At 40.0% G+C, this 21529-nt stretch overlaps 1 protein-coding gene across 1 annotated transcript in view; it reads left to right on the plus strand.

Moving 5' to 3' along the window:
• The first annotated feature begins 6504 nt into the window (after nt 1-6504).
• Nucleotides 6505-21529, plus strand: part of LOC133618806 (solute carrier family 22 member 23-like) — a 134423-nt gene continuing 119398 nt past the window's right edge. Inside the window, exons 1-2 of the mRNA XM_061979538.1 lie at nt 6505-6581; nt 6669-6726. The gene's annotated coding sequence lies outside the window, so the exon portion shown is untranslated. The remainder of the gene's footprint in view (nt 6582-6668; nt 6727-21529) is intronic.

Consider the following 21529-nt stretch of genomic DNA (forward strand, 5'->3'; position numbering starts at 1 on the left):
TGAATGGATGTTCAAATGAAGAACAGGAAGTGAACATGTCTTAGTACTGGAATGAGGTAGAAATGGGGTAGGATTAAATAAGCTCTGCTTTTTCCTACTCCTTTTAGGCCATGTAAAGAAAAATGATAATATGTGATGAATCATAATGAAATGTTCGAACTCAACTTCAAACTTCATGTACGGTCAAAATAATGCGATAATATTTTGTGTTTAAATCAAATGAGTTAACTCAATATTGGCGGCCCCGTCTAAAAAGCAACATTTTATTTTGAGGCCCCTCGTTACTTGCTAAATAAAACTTCTGCCTTGTTTTAATGAATACTTGGGCCTACTATGATACTGTACTTCATTGTTGGTCATTACAGTGGTACTTGGAGAGCCACGTGTTTTTTGAGGTGGCACTTGGTGGAAAAAAGTTTGAGGACCACTCGTATACAGTATTTGTATACATGTAGTAGGGTTGTCTCGATACCAATATTTTGGTAACGGTACCAAAATGTATTTCGATACTTTTCTAAATAAAGGGGACCACAAAAAAATTACATTATTATCTTTATTTTAACAAAAAATCTTAGGGTACATTAAACATATGTTTCTTATTGCAATCGAAGAACAATTTTGTCCTTAAAAAAAATAGTGAACATACTAGACAACTTGTAGTAAGTAAACAAATAAAGGCTCCTAATTAGTCTGCTGACATATGCAGTAACATATTGTGTCATTTATCATTCTATTATTTTGTCTACATTATAAAGGACAAGCTGTAAAAATGTATTGTTAATATTTTTGTTCATTTACTGTTAATATCTGCTTACTTTCTGTTTCAACATGTTCTATCTACACTTCTGTTAAAATGTAATAATCACTTATTCTTCTGTTGTTTGATACTTTACATTAGTTTTACAAATTTAGGTAGTGATCCGATACCAAGTAGTTACAGGATCATACATTGGTCATATTCAAAGTTCTCATGTGTCCAGGGACATATTTCCTGAGTTTATGAATATAATATGAATTTAAAAAAAGAAAAAGAAAAAAGATTTTGTGACGATAAAAAATATCAATGTAATCATAGTAGTATCGACTAGATATGCTATTTTGCTTGGTATCATTACAGTGGATGTCAGGCGTAGATCCACCCGTGGCATTTGTTTACATTGTGACGCCGGTGAGCTATTGTATCCTCCTACGGTGTGTAGTGAAGCATGTTTAGCTATTCCTCGTCCTGCAGGGATGATACTTGTAAGAAACTTACTTTATTTGTCGCCATGGAGGCGAGGATTAGTGATTTAGAAGTAGCTAAAACTCTGCAGACTACGGATGGATGTTAGCCGCTCGCTAGCTAACCATGTCTTAAAGCACCTCTTCCTGAGGGCGTTTCAGTGTTATAACTTCACCTGTATCGTTACTTTGTAAGCCAAAATGTGTCCGATCTCCCTTTTCTGTCTACACACTGTGTCTGCTTGTAAGTACTCTGTGATTGTGCGCTGCCGAACATGCTCCTCTGCTCGTAAAACCAGCAATGTCATGAGGTGACGTCATGCCCGGAGAGTATAGTACCGTTTTTGAGTCATTAGTACCGCCTTACTATACTAGTACCGTTATAGCGTACAACCCTAACATGTAGTATTTGATAAAAATGACTAGCAGATGAGGATTATACCCTATTTGTTGTATGAGCCTTCAGACAGTAGCACTCAAAAAGTCGATAACGATGTGAAATGTTTTCCTTACAGATTAAAGCACGTCATCCAAAGTTGATGCAAACACACATTTCCAGAGTGGTGACTTTTTGCTGACACCGATTAGAGAAACGAGAAACCACGTGCTATAAGGGGGTGGGAAGATAGTGGAGGTTGCACAAAGAATGTGTCATCCCAGGTTCAACATTCTTGAGGTCACAAGCAGTTTGGTTTAAGAAAGTAGTGTTGAGAACCGAGCGACATGTTTTTTTTGTTTTTTTACATCTCACTGTGCACTCTCACGCTGCATAATTGCACCGTTTGCATGCAGCCACATGCAGGTGGGCGGGGTGGCCCGGTGAAAGGGAAGGGTGGGACCTCCGACTCATGCTGTCCTTGCAACAAAAAGCAGAGATAATTCACTCAGTCGTGTGTCAACATGAACACGCATGCACAGAATCTCTTGTTGACGTAATGCAAAGTGCCCTCTGACCTCACTGCTGCTGATCTACTGCAGACAGACAGTGACGTCTCGTAAAAGTGTGCAAACAAAGGAGGGAAACAGGAGGGAGACATTGCCCTGCATGAGAAGTCAACTCATAGGTTTGGAAGGAAAATCAACCGCCGGAGGTGGAATTGTGTCTTTCCAACTTGTCTGGGCCTCAGCACAGTTTTGTGTTTGAACTACCAAGGAATAACGATGACTGTCTCCCATAAACCACCAGTACTTGAAAGGCCAGTCTCTTGCTGAACACACCCACCTGATGAGACACACCCAGCATTTTTTACTCACTAAGCTCAGGTGTTTTTTTTAGAATTCATTCCTTCCAAAGTTACGCCTGACTGAACATGTAGGAGTTCTCCCAAATGTGAAGTGTACAGCAGGCCAGTGAACTTTGCTGCATTTTTTACCATTCCGATGAGCGTTGCCGGGCAATAATGTACATTGTGAGTTCAGTGGTGAAAGTTCGACTTTCCGGGTAGTTTTCTCCTTGCAAGGCCGAAATCCGGGAATCCTGTGGAGGAGTCACAGTATGAGGCATGCATGAGGGAGAAAGTAAAAGCTCAGAGCCATGGGGCAGTAAATAGTTAACATGCTTTGTTAAACACTGCATGTCCGCTCTGTTCCTTGCAGAAGAAAGGATTGTCCCACACTAGGGTTGTCCCGATACCAATATTTTGGTACCGGTACCGGTACCAAACTGTATTTCGATACTTTTCGATACCTTTCGATATTTTTCTAAATAAAGGGGACCACAAAAAATGGCATTATTGGCTTTATTTTAAAAAAACATCATAGGGTACATTAAACATGTCTCTTATTGCAATTTTGTCCTTAAATAAAATAGTAAACATACTAGACAACTTGTCTTTTAGTAGTAAGTAAAGAAACAAAGGCTCCTAATTAGTCTGCTGACATATGCAGTAACATAATGTGTCATTTCTCATTCTATTGTTTTGTCAACATCATGAGGAACAAGCTGTAAAAATTAATTATTAATCTACTTGTTCATTTCCTGTTAAAATCTGCTTATTTTCCGTTTCAACATGTTCTATCTACACTTCTGTTAAAATGTAATAATAATGTATTCTTCTGTTGTTTGGATACTTTACATTAGTTTTGGATGAAACCACACATTTAGGTGTTGATCTGATACCAAGTAGTTACAGGATCATACATTGGTCATATTCAAAGTCCTCATGTGTCCAGGGACGTATTTCCTGAGTTTATAAACATAATATGAATTTTTTTTAAAAGGGAAAAATATTTTGTGACGATAAAAAATATCGATGTAATCATAGTAGTATCGACTAGATACGCTATTGTACTTGGTATCATTACAGTGGATGTCAGGTGTAGATCCACCCGTGGCGTTTGTTTACATTGTGACGCCGGTGAGCTATTGTATCCTCCTACGGTGTGTAGTGAAGCATGTTTAGCTATTCCTCGTCCTGCAGGGATGATACTTGTAAGAAGCTTACTTTATTTGTCGCCATGGAGGCGAGGATTAGTGATTTAGAAGTAGCTAAAACACTGCCGACTGCGGATGGATGTTAGCTGCTAGCTAGCTAGCAATGTCTTAAAGCACCTCTTCCTGAGGGCGTTTCAGTGTTATAACTTCACTTTTATCATTAGTTTTTAAGTTAAAATGCGTCCGTTCTCCCTTTTCTGTCTACACACTGTGTCTGCTTGTAAGTACTCTCTGATTGTGCGCTGCCGAACATGCTCCTCTGCTCGTAAAACCAGCAATGTCATGATATGATGTCCTGCCCGGGAACCGATACTGTTCAAATAGAGCATAGTACTATTTTTGATTCATTAGTACCGCGATACTATACTAGAGCCGGTATACCGTACAACTGTATCCCACACAGAGTCAGTTCGAGGGATTTTTTCTTGCCTCTGTCGGCAAAGTTCTTTAAACTGGACCTATAATGAATGTCGCCTTTTCTGTCTTAATAACGATGCTACAATGTTGGATACTCTTGTTAAACAATGACAAAACATTACATTATAAGTGTCATGCTTGTTTTGGATGCCTCTGTTCACAGGGTTTGACATTCTGGAACTTTGTGACATAAAGGCAAGGTGGAAGTTCTCATTTGGACATTAAAATCTCACTTCCCCTCTGTTTCAGGCAATGAGGAAACACACAAAAAAAGGTTATTTTCCTGTAATCTTGGCATGTGCACAATAACACAGATATGCAACATGCGGTGACATAAATGCTGCTAAAAGCTGCTAATTTTTATTCACCCTCTGCATTGATCAGAGTGTGTGCAGGTGTCCCTAATGGTGTGACCGGGTGAATCTGTATAATGTTTATGAAGTTAATTTTTGACCCTGTCTGGAAAAAGAATTGCGGCGGCAACTTCAAAATAAATATTAAAACTGTGTGCATTTTCAGTAGATAAATCATGATACTTTTGGAGAGGGTAGGGCCTGGTTTCAGTTGCAATCTGGGAACCGCTCCAAAATCTTGCAGACATATGCAAACAACAGGCTATAAAAGTGACTTTGAATCAAAATTTACATAAGATTTACACCAAAGTATATTTTAATGCATATTATCTAAACCACAAAAAAGTCTTTTAAATATAGATTAAAAATGTTCACTTATATCCTCATATATATGTCAAATATACATGTGTGTGTGTGTATATATATATATATATATATATATATATATATATATATATATATATATATATACATATATATATATATACATATATACATATATATATATATACATATATATATATATATATATATATGTATATATATATATATATATACACACACACATATGTGTATCTATATGTATATACAGTATATATACACACACATATGTATATGTGTATATATGAATATCTGTATATATATATTTTTTTTATATATATACACATACATATGTGCGTGTGTGTATATATATATATATATATATATATATATATATATATATATATATATATATATATATATATATTTATATATACACACACGCACATATGTATGTGTATATATATAAAAAAAATATATATATACAGATATTCATATATACACATATACATATGTGTGTGTATATATACTGTATATACATATAGATACACATATGTGTGTGTGTATATATATATATATATACATATATATATATATATGTATATATATATATATATATATATATATATATATATATATATATATATATATATATATATATATATATATATATATATATATATATATATATACACACATATGCATGTATATATAAATTGGGGCACAAAGCAGAATTTTATTTGGAGCCCATTGCAACATTTAAAAAAAACGTATTTATGTAAAACCATTATTATACTTTTTACATTTTTAAATCAAACTTTCATCTAATTTTAATGCCAAAACTAATTCATAGGGGAAATTGTAAAAAAAAACAAAAACGTTTTTTGTGTGCAAAATAACAAATTTAACATAAACCAGCAAATCCGTCCTGACACAATTCCGTCTCTGGACCAAATCCATAAACGATTTTTCGTTATATTTTTTTTATCAGTGACAGAGCATGATGGGGCTAGGAATATTTTTTGCGTAAAATTTCATATAATGTACTCTGTCATTTATTAATTCACATTTTACATGAACTTTTTCATGCAAAACAGTACAGCATATACTATAGGAAGGGGCTGTACCGAATAAACATAAAGTTTTATAATCGTTAGATAAACTCTCAAACACTTATGAGCAATTAGTTGCAAAGTCCCGCCCATGCACCTGCAAGGACATTTTCTTCAACTAATATTTTAAAAAATGTCCTTGCCAATACCCTTAAGGTGTGTGCCAAGTTTGGAGGTGATTCTGCCAAACTCAGTTTGCATTGAGCTGTGTGAAAATTTTTTCAAGTAAATGTGATTTATGGACTTAAAATAACAGCCTTTATTTGACAGAAAACATTTAAATAGCACAGGCAACGCGGTAGAGATGCATGTTTAGACAACTGTTCACCCTTTTTGTTCAGAAGTAGAAGAGTTAGTTTACACACAGATGACTCGCGATTAACCAGTCAAACAGGAGAGGACACACTAACCACAATTCTGATGCATATTATGCAAGGACACCACCCGCTTGACTCCTACATGTCACAATATGTGATGACTGGGACTGACACTACCCCGTAAGATGCCGGGATGTCATTTCCAGACACTGCTGAGTAGACTAAACAACAAAAATAACAATGAACTGACATTGACGCCATCTTGTTTATCAGCAGGCGCGCGTCCTCGCCAAAAATGTCTCAATCCTGACATCATTGCTTCTTTGCAGGACCACTGACGAATGTTGTTGTTGAGGCCCACCGTGTCCAGAAAGCTTCCTTTTCACAGATGGCTGAGGGTGTTGAGGTCAGATTGTGTCTTTACCTTTGTTTCGCCTTGCCTGCAATATAGACCAAGCAAAAATTCAAACCAGTTTTCTCGAAATCTTCCTAGAAAAAACGTCTTTTGGGAGACGCCTCAACCTAGATGACAGAGGAATCAAAGTTCAAAGGTCAGATCACAAACTACACACATTTGTTGTTGTTCCGTGCACGTCACAAAAATCTACACTATTAAAAAATGGACGGGTCTTGAGAATATCGACCAGCCATATTCTCAAGACCCGCCCATTTTTTAAGTGTCGCTGAGTTCAAAGGTGAATGCTGCAAACAACATCTATATTCAATTGATTACGGTCTCCTATAGTCACTACAAAATCAAATATCCACCGCCATCTCTAATTAGCACCAGGTCAAAAAGCATTGGCATCAACAGCTGTGGCTGTAGGCAACCTCCTGGTTATTATTTTTTTGTCAAAACCACAAGCCGGGAATACAGTCATCCTTCACCACATGTCGCTTCAAATATTGCGGCAAAAAAAAAAAACATAATTAAATTATATGTGTAAATACACACACACATATATGTATATATATATATATATATATATATATATATATATGTATTGGTCATGTGCTGCAACCAATTACCAGCGATAAAGGAGAGACGACTGTGCGTTCGAAGTATCCAGCAGCTGTATCTACCTCTGCACGCGTTTAAAAAAAATCTAAGTTGAAAAACTCTTACACGTTTGTTTACAATCAACTCGTCAGCAGTATTAATGCTGACCGGGCCAGTTTGCCATTACAACATAGGTTGTGTTGTGCAATACACTAGATTAGCATGTCACACATTGGGTATGTTCTTTATCTGCTCTACAATAATCTCACCACACCTAGTGTGTGTGTGACAATTATTTCTACTTAACTTTAACCTCCCTAAACTTTCAAGGCTCCTACCTCCATGTTAACATTTTTTTTTTAACGTATACGACCTACGTTTGCCAAAGTACATAAGGTCAAAGCGCAGATAGTTAGATGATTTGGTGCATTTGCAAACAGCTAAAATGATGTACAAAGCAAACTATAACCTGCTACCCAAGAATGTACAACAATTATTCTCAACAAAAGAGGATAAATATAACCTTAGAGGAAAATCTAATTTAAAACATTTGTATGCTCGTACAACACTTAAAACCTTTAGTATACCCGTATGTGGAATTAAATGATGCAATGGATCAACCAAAGAAATCCAACAAAGCATCAATATGATTCAGTTTAAGAGACTGTTCAAACTACAAGTGTTCACAAAGTACACAGAACAATAATTATGATGAATATCTTGAATCCTTCTTTTTTTAAAGATAAAGATTATTTATGTATTTGATATTTGTTTACTTACTAGGTTATATTATTTATTTATTATTTGTTCGTTCACTGTTCTGTTACAGAGAACAAGGAAATGGGATAAAATTGCTAAGGTATGAAAAGGGGGAGGATTAATTAAACTCAGCTTCTTCCTACTCCTTTTCGGACGTGCTGTAATGAAACAACTGGACATATGTGATGCATTACATTGTATCGTATGCATGTTCCAAATAAACGGAAACTGAACTGAACTCAAATGTGCAGTAGTTTCAATAATAAAACGGCCATTTTTGTAGAAACGTTATGCATTATCCGCAAGAAGATAAACAGTGCAGTCATGATAGGGAGTTTTATTGCATGAGCCCACATTACAAGCTATACAGTAGAGTCGCTGTTAACCCTTCAAAGTAATAGACTTTATGAGGTTAGGACCTGGACTTTGAATCCTAAGTGGTTTCCCTGCAGTGAACTCTCTCACAGTACACTACTTGCAGACGTTTATTTTCCCATCAGCTACTATACTCAGTCACCACCGACACACCTACATTTTTTCTCTGATCTTTTGTATGTTGCGCGCACACGAGTGCCGAGCCGGTTTGCGGTGTGCAGACGGTGCAGCACACACACTCTCTCACAGGGTGACTCACTGGCTGGCACGGGGCGGCTCCTGACACACCTGAATTAGTGGCTCGGGTGGAGAACAATCCAGTTTTGAACAATAACAAACACAGCAGCGAGACCAAATGCAGGCATTATGCTTGACTGGTTTCTGTTGGGGCCCGGCCAAGCAACCACCTTTTGTCTATACAGTATAGGGAAGTCGATTAATGTCTTTTTTTTAATGGTTTCTTGACTCCAACAGCCTGAAAAGGAAAATAACATTCTGATTAAAATGCATGACATTTATTAAAAAGTTAAAGTCATTTCATAAGACACAGAAATGCACTTCCATGGTTGAGAAGGCAGGAAAAGACAGGGCAGTTACTCCAACGTGTCTGCAGGGGGCACTCGTGTGCTGAGAATCCCCACGCATGTTTGTTTATGAGCTTCTTCGTGTTATATCACACTTTACGAGCTCTACAGCGTTGTTTTCTGCCCACGTCATACTTTGCACGTTCAAAGTGTAAAAACAAATCAGTCGGATGTGGTGGATTGAGGCCTTATAACTAACAACATAAATAAACGTTGACCTGCAGTGACACATAATGACCGGAAGGGTGCAGCATTGCAGAAAAAACATGAACACCCTGGAAGGCTGCTGTCACGTGGTCAGTACAATGGGAGCGTTTGTAAGAAGTACAACGTTATGAAAAATAATAATGATAATAAATAAATGTAAATATTATAATAATATGAATAATAATGATCGATGTATCATAATAAGGTAGTAATAATAATCACTATAATGATAAATCAATCAATCAATCAATCAATCAATGTTTATTTATATAGCCCTAAATCACAAGTGTCTCAAAGGGCTGCACAAGCCACAACGACATCCTCGGTATAGCCCACATAAGGGCAAGGAAAAACTCACCCCAGTGGGACGTCGATGTGAATGACTATGAGAAACCTTGGAGAGGACCGCATATGTGGGTAACCCCCCCCCCTCTAGGGAGACCGAATGCAATGGATGTCGAGTGGGTCTAACATAATATTGTGAGAGTCCAGTCCATAGTGGATCCAGCATAACAGTAAGAGTCCAGTCCACAGTGGGGTCAGCAGGAAACCATCCCGAGCGGAGACGGGTCAGCAGCGCAGAGATGTTCCCAACCGATATACAGGCGAGCGGTCCACCCCGGGTCCCGACCCCGGACAGCCAGCACCCCATCCATGGCCACCGGATCTGTGTGTCTTCCCCTCCACAAGGGATAGGGGGGAGCAGAGGAGAAAAGAAAAGAAACGGCAGATCAACTGGTCTAAAAAAGTGGGGTTATTCAAAGGCTAGAGTATACAAATGAGTTTTGAGATGGGACTTAAATGTTTCTACTGAGGTAGCATCTCTAACTGTTACCGGGAGGGCATTCCATAGTGCTGGAGCCCGAATAGAAAACGCTCTACAGCCCGCAGACTTTTTTTGGGCTCTGGGAATCACTAATAAGCCGGAGTTCTTTGAACGCAGATTTCTTGCCGGGACATATGGTACAATACAATCGGTAAGATAGGCTGGAGCTAGACCGTGTAGTATTTTATACGTAAGTAGTAAAACCTTAAAGTCGCATCTTAAGTGCACAGGAAGCCAGTGCAGGTGAGCCAGTATAGGCGTAATATGATCAAACTTTCTTGTTCTTGTCAAAAGTCTAGCAGCCGCATTTTGTACCAACTGTAATCTTTTAATGCTAGACATAGGGAGACCCGAAAATAATACGTTACAGTAATCGAGACGAGACGTAACGAACGCATGAATAATGATCTCAGCGTCGCTAGTGGACAAAATGGAACGAATTTTAGCGATATTACGGAGATGAAAGAAGGCCGTTTTAGTAACACTCTTAATGTGTGATTCAAACGAGAGAGTTGGGTCGAAGATAATACCCAGATTCTTTACTGAGTCGCTTTGTGTAATTGTTTGGTTGTCAAATGTTAAGGTGGTATTATTAAATAAATGAACATTATCATTATACATTAATGATTGATTATTTAAAAAAAAAGTTTTTAATGGAGAATAGATTTATTCTAATAATAATAAATAAATAAAATAATACTAATAATACATATAATACATCTTAATATTATTATTAGAAATCTGTTCCCCATTCAAAAATATTTGCATTTTGTATTCTGATTTGTTTTTACCCTGTAAATGACCCAATGTTCAATTCAAGGTGTAATAAAAGGTAAACACAACTCATCATTTCATTGACAGTAGTTTTAATGAGTGCAGATATTATGTTTTTGGGGGGAACTTAGCTAAAACCAACAGATGCAGTATATGCCTAAAGTAAAATCTGTTACTGGCATAATGAATTATAACATACATGTAAAAACAGATAGGCATACATTGTAGGGGGTTACATAAGGACATGAGGAGGTAGATTGGACACATTGTTTTAGCTGGTAGTCAATAACCAACTAAAATGCATATACGTGTTTTTATTGGAATGACAAACATATTAAATATTTTAATCGACATTTCTTCAGTCAGGTATACCTGACGGCAAACTCAACAAGACATCAATTTTCCGACTTCGTCATCCAATGAATAAACTATTTTAGTCCCATATTATAGACAAAACATATTGTATATAATAATACAAAGTGTATTATATATATATATAATATATATATAATATATATAATATAATATATATATATATATATATATATATATATATATATTTGTACATACTATACATGTACATATACTATTATATATAATATATATTATATATGTACATATACATAATATTATCATAACAAACCTGTTTCATATGAGTGGAATAATGTAAATATAAACGGAATACAATGATTTGCAAATCATTTAACCCATATTCACAGGTTGAATATGCTACAAAGACAATATATTTGATGTTCAAACTGATAACTTTACCCCTCTCTCTATTTCAAATCATCACCCCATAACCATTAAAGAATTTGATGCCAGCAACACGTGACAAGAAGTTGGGAAAGGCAATAAATACTGATAAAGTTGTGGAATGCTCATCAAACACTTATTTGGAACATCCCACAGGTGAACAGAAAATTGGAACAGTGGGTGCCATGATTGGAGTATAGAGTAGATCCATGAAATGCTCAGTCATTCACAAACAAGGATGGGGCGAAGGTCACCACTTTGTCAACAAATGCGTGAGCAAATTGTTGAACAGTTTAAGAAAAACCTTTCCCAACCAGCTATTGCAAGGAATTTAGGTATTCACCATCTTCGGTCCGTAATATCATCAAAGGGTTCAGAGCTGGTAGAGAATCCTGGCACGAATCACTAGCTGTAGCTGTGACCTTCGATGCCTCAGCCATACTTGCCAACCCCCGATTTTCCGGAACTCCCGGAAGATTCAGCACTCTCCCAAGACCTCTCCGCAAAACCTCCGGACAAATTCTCGAATCTTCAGATTCAGCCTAGTGGACTCCTGGTGACGAGTCTAGAAAGCCTGTTCTACTCCGTGTTTCCCATTCCACATATATGCAGCGTGCCTGCCCTAATGACGTTATAACTGTAGAATGATTGAGGGCTGAAGTTCTTGGTTCTATGAATTGTTTTATTGTTAGCAGTTCATTACGTCCTCCCAGCGCGGTAACACACACAACAACAGCAGTCACATTTCGTCTACCGTAAAGCAGTTCGTCTGCCGTAAACAGCAAATGTTGGGACACTCTTACACAGGACAATACTGCCATCTACTGTACGGCATATATGACAATAACATTTAGGGCTTTTAGAGAGGCAGTGCACAACTGCACACACAACAAGGAGACGAAGCAGAATGCATCATCAGAGACAGGTGTCAGCATGTTAGTTAAAAAGTTAGACAAGAATATACAAGGATGACAGATTCAACCCTTAATGAGTAGATGAGTGCTAGTGTGTGTATATGTTGTAAATAAATGAACACTGAAATTCAAGTATTTCTCTATATATATATATATATATATATATATATAATATATATATATATATATATATATATATATATATATATATATATATATATAGTATATATATATATATATAATATAAGATAAAATAAAAAATATGATAGCTAGAATTCACTGAAAGTCAAGTATTGTCTATATATATATATATATATATATATATATATGAATACTTGACTTGGTGAATTCTAGTTGTAAATATACTCCTCCCCTCTTAACCACGCCCCCCCCCCCACCCCCCACCTCCCGAAATCTGAGGTCTCAAGGTTGGCAAGTATGCCTCAGGCTGTACTGCATCAACAAGCGACATCAGTGTGTAAAGGATATCACCACATGGGCTCAGGAACACTTCAGAAACCCACTGTCAGTAACTACAGTTGGTCGCTACATCTGTAAGTGCAAGTTAAAACTCTACTATGCAAGGCGAAAACCGTTTATCAACAACACCCAGAAACGCCGTCGGCTTCGCTGGGCCTGAGCTCATCCAAGATGGATTGATACAAAGTGGAAAAGTGTTCTGTGGTCTGACGAGTCCACATTTCAAATTGTTTTTGGAAACTGTGGACGCCGTGTCCTCCGGACCAAAGAGGAAAAGAACCATCCAGATTGTTATAGGCGCAAAGTTGAAAAGCCTGTATCTGTGATGGTATGGGGGTGTATTAGAGCCCAAGACATGGGTAACTTACACATCTGTGAAGGTACCATTAATGCTGAAAGGTACATACAGGTTTTGGAGCAACATATGTTGCCATCCAAGCAACGTTACCATGGACGACCCTGCTTATTTCAGCAAGACAATGCCAAGCCATTTGTTACATCAACGTGGCTTCATAGTAAAAGAGTGCGGGTACTAGACTGGCCTGCCTGTAGTCCAGACCTGTCTCCCATTGAAAATGTGTGGCGCATAATGAAGCCTAAAATACCACAACGGAGACCCCCGGACTGTTGAACAACTTAAGCTGTACATTGAGCAAGAATAAGAAAGAATTGCACCTGAGAAGCTTAAAAAATGTGTCTCCTCCGTTCCCAAACATTTACTGAGTGTTGTTAAAAGGAAAGGCCATGTAACACAGTGGTGAACATGCCCTTTCCCAACTACTTTGGCACGTGTTGCAGCCATGAAATTCTAAGTTAATTATTATTTGCAAAAAAAAAAAAAAGTTTATGAGTTTGAACATCAATTATCTTGTCTTTGTTTTGCATTCAATTGAATATGGGTTGAAAATGATTTGCAAATCATTGTATTCCGTTTATATTTACATATAACACAATTTCCCAACTCATATGGAAACGGGGTTTGTATATGTATTTATGTATATATGCATACATATATATGTATACATACTGTATATATGTATATATATGTATATATGTGTATACATATGTATGTATATATGTGTATACTGTCAGGCTTGTCCCAGACAGTTTGGTCAAGTTTTAGTTTTTCCTCTGTCATTTCCTGTCAACGCTCTTATTTTGGTTCTGTTTCCTGTTTCTCCCTGAGTGCTGTGTCCCTTCAGCTGTGGCTGATTGGCACCTGGCCACACCTGGTGTCAATCAGCCAGCTGCTATTTATACCTGCCCTACCCTCCAGTCACTGCTGGATCATTGTCACTACTACCTGTCTTAACACGTGTCGTTGTAGCTCTGTCTACTTTTGTTTCACTCTGCTCATGTCCTAGTTCCTTTGTGTCACAGTAAGTGTTTTTGTTTCTTGTCCACAGTTAGCCTCTGTGCTATTTTAGTTCATTTTGTTCTCCGCCTTGTGCGCGCCTTTTGTTACTTTTTTCTTTGTTGTTTTGCCATAGTGTTGAATTAAATCATGTTTTCTTGCACAACGCCTTCCGCCTTCTCTGCATCTTGGGGTTCGTGTCCTACAAACTCTGACATATACATATGTATATATATAGATGTATGTATATATATATATATATATATATATATATGCATGTATATACATATATATATATGTATGTGTATATATATGTATATGTATATATATGTATGCATATGTACAAATCCCGTTTCCATATGAGTTGGGAAATTATGTTAGATGTAAATATAAATGGAATACAATGATTTGCAAATCATTTTCAACCCGTATTCAATTTAATGCACTACAAAGACAAGATATTTGATGTTCAAACTCATAAACTTAATTTTTTTTTTTTGCAAATAATAATTAACTTAGAATTTCATGGCTGCAACACGTGCCATAGTAGTTGGGAAAGGGCATGTTCACCACTGTGTTACATGGCCTTTCCTTTTAACAACACTCAGTAAACGTTTGGGAACTGAGGAGACACATTTTTTAAGCTTCTCAGGTGGAATTCTTTCCCATTCTTGCTTGATGTACAGCTTAAGTTGTTCAACAGTCCGGGGTCTCCGTTGTGGTATTTTAAGCTTCATAATGCGCCACACATTTTCAATGGGAGACAGGTCTGGACCACAGGCAGGCCAGTCTAGTACACGCACTCTTTTACTCTGAGCTGCCACCTTATCGTGGTAGAGGAGTTTGCGTGTCCCAATGATCCTAGGAGCTATGTGGTCCGGGGGCTTTATGCCCCCTGGTAGGGTCTCCCAAGACAAACTGGTCCTAAGTGAGGGATCAGACCAAGAGCAGCTCAAAGACCTCCATGAAAAATAAAAACAAAGGACCCAGATTGCCCTCGCCCGGACGCGGGTCACCGGGGCCCCCCTCTGGAGTGTGGGGCACGATGGCGAGCGCCTGGTGGCCAGGCCTGTCCCCATGGGGCCCGGCCGGACACAGCCCGAAGAGGCAACGTGGGTCCCCCCTCCAATGGGCTCACCACCCATAGCAGGGGTCATAGAGGTCGGGTGCAATGTGAGCTGGGCGGCAGCCGGAGGCAGGGTACTTGGCGGTCCGATCCTCAGCTACAGAAGCTAGCTCTTGGGACGTGGAACGTCACCTCGCTGGGGGGGAAGGAGCCTGAGCTAGTGCGCGAGGTGGAGAAGTTCCAGCTAGATATAGTCGGACTCACTTTGACGCACAGCAAGGGCTCTGGAACCAGTTCTCTCGAGAGGGGCTGGACTCTCTTCCACTCTGGCGTTGCCGGCAGTGAGAGGCGACGAGCTGGGGTGGCAATTCTTGTTGCCCCCCGGCTCAGAGCCTGCACGTTGGAGTTCAACCCGGTGGACGAGAGGGTAGCTTCCCTCTGCCTTCGGGTGGGGGAACGGGTCCTGACTGTGGTTTGCGCTTACGCACCAAACCGCAGCTCAGAGTACCAACCCTTTTTGGATTCACTCGAGGGAGTACTGGAGAGTGCTCCCCCGGGTGAATCCCTCGTTTTACTGGGGGACTTCAACGCTCATGTTGGCAACGACAGTGAAACCTGGAGAGGCGTGATTGGGAAGAATGGCCGCCCGGAACTGAACCCGAGCGGTGTTTTGTTATTGGACTTTTGTGCCCGTCACAGATTGTCAATAACAAACACCATGTTCAAACATAAGGGTGTCCATATGTGCACTTGGCACCCGGACACCCTAGGCCGCAGTTCCATGATTCACTTTGTAGTTGTGTCATCGGATTTGCGGCCTCATGTTTTGGACACTCGGATGAAGAGAGGGGCGGAGCTTTCCACCAATCACCACCTGGTGGTGAGTTGGCTGCGATGGTGGGGGAGGATGCCGGACAGACCTGGCAGGCCCAAACGCATTGTGAGGGTTTGCTGGGAACGTCTGGCAGAGTCTCCTGTCACGAGGGAGGTGCTGGACATTGAGTCCGAGTGGACCATGTTCCGCACCTCTATTGTCGAGGCGGCTGATTGGAGCTGTGGCCGCAAGGTAGTTGGTGCCTGTCGTGGCGGTAATCCTAGAACCCGTTGGTGGACACCGGCGGTGAGGGATGCCGTCAAGCTGAAGAAGGAGTCCTATCGGGTTCTTTTGGCTCATAGGACTCCTGAGGCAGCGGACAGGTACCGACAGGCCAAGCGGTGTGCGGCTTCAGCGGTCGCGGAGGCAAAAACTCAGACATGGGAGGAGTTCGGGGAAGCCATGGAAAACGACTTCCGGATGGCTTCGAAGCGATTCTGGACCACCATCCGCCGCCTCAGGAAGGGGAAGCAGTGCACTATCAACACCGTGTATGGTGAGGATGGTGTTCTGCTGACCTCAACTGCGGATGTTGTGGATCAGTGGAGGGAATACTTCGAAGACCTCCTCAATCCCACCAACACGTCTTCCTATGAGGAAGCAGTGCCTGGGGAATCTGTGGTGGGCTCTCCTATTTCTGGGGCTGAGGTTGCTGAGGTAGTTAAAACGCCGGGTGGCGGGGCTCTCCCTTAGAGATAGGGTGAGAAGCTCTGCCATCCGGGAGGAGCTCAAAGTAAAGCCGCTGCTCCTCCACATCGAGAGGAGCCAGATGAGGTGGTTCGGGCATCTGGTAAGGATGCCACCCGAACGCCTCCCTAGGGTGGTGTTTAGGGTACGTCCGACCGGTAGGAGGCCACGGGGAAGACCCAGGACACGTTGGGAAGACTATGTCTCCCGGCTGGCCTGGGAACGCTTCGGGATCCCCCGGGAAGAGCTGGACGAAATGGCTGGGGAGAGGGGAATCTGGGCTTCTTTGCTTAGGCTGCTGCCCCCGCGACCCGACCTCGGATAAGCGGAAGAAGATGGATGGATGGATGGATTTCATGGCTGCAACATGTGCCAAAGTAGTTGGGAAAGGGCATGTTCACCACTGTGTTACATGGCCTTTCCTTTTAACAACACTCAGTAAACGTTTGGGAACTGAGGAGACACATTTTTTAAGCTTCTCAGGTGGAATTCTTTCCCATTCTTGCTTGATGTACAGCTTAAGTTGTTCAACAGTCCGGGGGTCTCCGTTGTGGTATTTTAGGCTTCATAATGCGCCACACATTTTCAATGGGAGACAGGTCTGGACTACAGGCAGGCCAGTCTAGTACCCGCACTCTTTTACTATGAAGCCACGTTGATGTAACACGTGGCTTGGCATTGTCTTTCTGAAATAAGCAGGGGCATCCATGGTAACGTTGCTTGGATGGCAACATATGTTGCTCCAAAACCTGTATGTACCTTTCAGCATTAATGGCGCCTTCACAGATGTGTAAGTTACCCATGCCTTGGGCACTAATACACCCCCATACCATCACAGATGCTGGCTTTTCAACTTTGCGCCTATAACAATCCGGATGGTTCTTTTCCTCTTTAGTCCGGAGGACACAACGTCCACAGTTTCCAAAAACAATTTGAAATGTGGACTCGTCAGACCACAGAATACTTTTCCACTTTGTATCAGTCCATCTTAGATGAGCTCAGGCCCAGCAAAGCTGACGGCGTTTCTGGGTGTTGTTCATAAACGGGTTTCGCCTTGCATAGGAGAGTTTTAACTTGCACTTACAGATGTAGCGACCAACTGTAGTTACTGACAGTGGGTTTCTTAAGTGTTCCTGAGCCCATGTGGTGATATCCTTTACACACTGATGTCGCTTGTTGATGCAGTACAGCCTGAGGGATCGAAGGTCACAGGCTTAGCTGCTTACATGCAGTGATTTCTCCAGATTCTCTGAACCCTTTGATGATATTACAGACCGTAGATGGTGAAACCCCTCAATTCCTTGCAATAGCTGGTTGAGAAAGGTTTTTCTTAAACTGTCCAACAATTTGCTCACGCATTTGTTGACAAAGTGGTGACCCTCGCCCCATCCTTGTTTGTGAATGACTGAGCATTTCATGGAACCTACTTTTATACCCAATCATGGCACCCACCTGTTCACCTGTGGGATGTTCCAAATAAGTGTTTGATGAGCATTCCTCAACTTTATCAGTATTTATTGCCACCTTTCCCAACTTCTTAGTCACGTGTTGCTGGCATCAAATTCTAAAGTTAATGATTATTTGCAAAAAAAATTTTTTTTATCAGTTTGAACATCAAATATGTTGTCTTTGTAGCATATACAACTGAATATGGGTTGAAAATTATTTGCAAATCATTGTATTCCGTTTATATTTACATCTAGCACAATTTCCCAACTCATAAGGAAACGGGGTTTGTACATCATTTTAACAATTAAGCAAAGTTAATCCATAGTTTATTCCATTCAATTCTGTTTAGTGCATACTAAAATAATAATAATAATAATAATAATACATTTCACTTATAAGGCGCCTTTCTGGGCACTCAAGGACACCGTACAAAATCAAAACAATAAAATCAATTGGATAAAAACAACAAAAACAACAACAAAGATCGATAAGATTTACAGTGAATAAGCAGTCAGGGATAGGTGTGTTTTGAGTCTTGATTTGAAGAGGGATATTGAGTCTATGTTACGAAGGTCTGGTGGTAATGAGTTCCAAAGATTAGGGGCTGAGCGGCTGAAAGCTCGGGCACCCACGGTGGACAGTTTAAATAAGGGGACAGTGAGATGGATGGATGAAGAGGATCTTAGGGAACGTGAGGGCGTGGCGACATGGAGCAGGTCAGAGCGATATGACGGAGAGAGGTTATGGATAGCTTTGAAAGTGAGAAGAATTAATTTAAATTGGATACAGCGTTTGATGAAAATAATGAACTATTGAGATACATGTTTATTTTATTTACGTCACATTTTGTTTGCCTCAATTCATTAATTAGATCATATTATTTCGATGAAAATATTCCACTGTCATGTGTACTTCCTACTTCTACTGGATAGAACAGGGCAGTTGATTAGATTGAACACTGCTGCCACTTAGCTGCAGGCTTTTGTATCATTCTAACATGAATACTAGAGTGTAGACACAAGTAATGAAAATGACCCCTGCTGCTTGCAATCCCCTGTCACCTCACCGAGACCCCCCGAGTATATCTATATTGCTGTACAACCTGAACACTGACTACTCTAAAGTATATTGAGACCTCGGCTTATGATTTTTTAATCTATGTTGCGAGCGCTCTCACGCTAACTTCATGGCTGACGTACCTATGTTTCTGGGGCGGGAACGTGAGGGTTTCTGGTTCAAATCCAGCTTCCGCCATCCTAGTCATTGCCGTTGTGCCCTTGGGCAAGACACTTCACCCACCTTGCTTACAGTGCCACCCACACTGGTATAAATGTAATTTAAATGGAGACAATGGGTTTATTTTAATATCTGGTTATTTTCCTTTTCAACATGTTCTATCTACACTTCTGTTAAAATGTAATAATCACTTATTCATCTGTTGTTTGGATACTTTACATTAGTTTTGGATGATACCACAAATTTGGTTATCGATCCCATACCAAGTAGATACAGGATCATACAAAGGTCATAATTTAAGACCTCATGTGTCCAGGGACGTATTTCCTGAGTTTATTAACATAATATAATTTTTTTTTAAACTAAAAATGATTTTGTGATGTTAAAAAATATCAATGTAATCATAGTAGTATCGACTAGATACGAACCTGTACTTGGTATCATTACATTGGATGTCAGGTGTAGATCCACCCATGGCATTTGTTTACATTGTGACGCCGGTGAGCTATTGTATCCTCCTACGGTGTGTAGTGAAGCATGTTTAGCTATTCCTCGTCCTGCAGGGATGATACTTGTAAGAAACGTACTTTATTTGTCGCCATGGAGGCGAGGATTAGTGATTTAGAAGTAGCTAAAACACTGCCGACTGCGGATGGATGTTAGCTGCTAGCTAGCTAGCAATGTCTTAAAGCACCTCTTCCTGAGGGCATTTCAGTGTTATAACTTCACCTTTATCTTTAGTTTTTAAGCCAATATGCGTTCATTCTCCCTTTTCTGTCTACTCACTGTGTCTGCTTGTAAGTACTCTGTGATTGTGCGCTGCCGAACATGCTCCTTTGCTCGTAAACCCAGCAATGTCACGACGTGACGACACGCCGTCATGCCCGGGAACCAGTAATTTTCAAACAGAGTATAGTACCGTTTTTGATTCATTTTTACTGCGATACTATACTAGTACCGGTATACCGTACAACCCTGATATGAAATATTAATTTATTTTGACGATCATTTTGCCACCTGTTGCTGTCGAAACCTGTTCCTGCGACTCCTTGGCCATGTCAGGCGGACAGCAGCAGCGGGTGGTTGCCGCCGAAACCGAGTAGAATGTCACGTACACGGCCGCTACCACAAGAAGTTCTCCTGCGTTGTAATAATAAATTGAGTAATCAAACAAGAGTCACAGTCTTGTTCACATTTAAAAGATTGCAAGGTTAGATAATTTCATCCGCTGGCACCGAGCACGGTGCTTAGGGAGGGCGGGCGGAGCGAGGGGGGTGTAGGGACTACTCACAGATAAACCAGTTGCAGCAATTATATCTTCGTAAACACTCGTCTGTCTTGGCGATGTACATCTACCTTCCCGCAGCACATCGCAATTTTAACCCGCTGGTGATCACTCCAAACACCACAAAGAAGCCCCTCCTACTGGCTTGTGATTGGCCACAAAGGGGCGTAACCTGAGCGTGGTCTGGGCGTGCCATGTCAAGCCAACTGCTAGGATCAGTTCCATGTTGATTGCGATGAATGTGCTTGAATTTTTCCGTGCGCGAGCTTCAGTACATCTATATATCCACTGGCGTACATATTTTCTATTGTTGATTACTATTTTTAGTAGGAACGTTACATGAGGCCCCTGGTGTCTCACTTGATACTGTTAGCTTGTAGTAGACCAGGGGTGCCCATTCTTTTTCTGCAGGTAAGCTACTTTTCATTTGACCAAGTTGAGGGGATCTACCTCATTCATATATATAATTTATATTGATTTATTTATGAAAGAGACGTTTTTGTTAACATGTTAAAGGTGGTTAATGATAATACAAGCATGTTTAAGACATATAGAATCCTTTCAAGAATATAAGTTGGTGTATTACCTGATTCTGATGACTTGCATTGATTGGAATCAGACAGTAGTGATGATAACGTCCACATTTTCAAATGGAAGAGAAAAAAAGTCCTCCTATCTGTCCAATACCACATGAAAGTGGTTGGTTTTTGCCATCTTATTTGTCCAGT

The sequence above is a fragment of the Nerophis lumbriciformis genome, linkage group LG19 (assembly GCF_033978685.3).
Source record: "Nerophis lumbriciformis linkage group LG19, RoL_Nlum_v2.1, whole genome shotgun sequence".
NCBI classification, from domain to species: Eukaryota; Metazoa; Chordata; class Actinopteri; order Syngnathiformes; family Syngnathidae; genus Nerophis; species Nerophis lumbriciformis.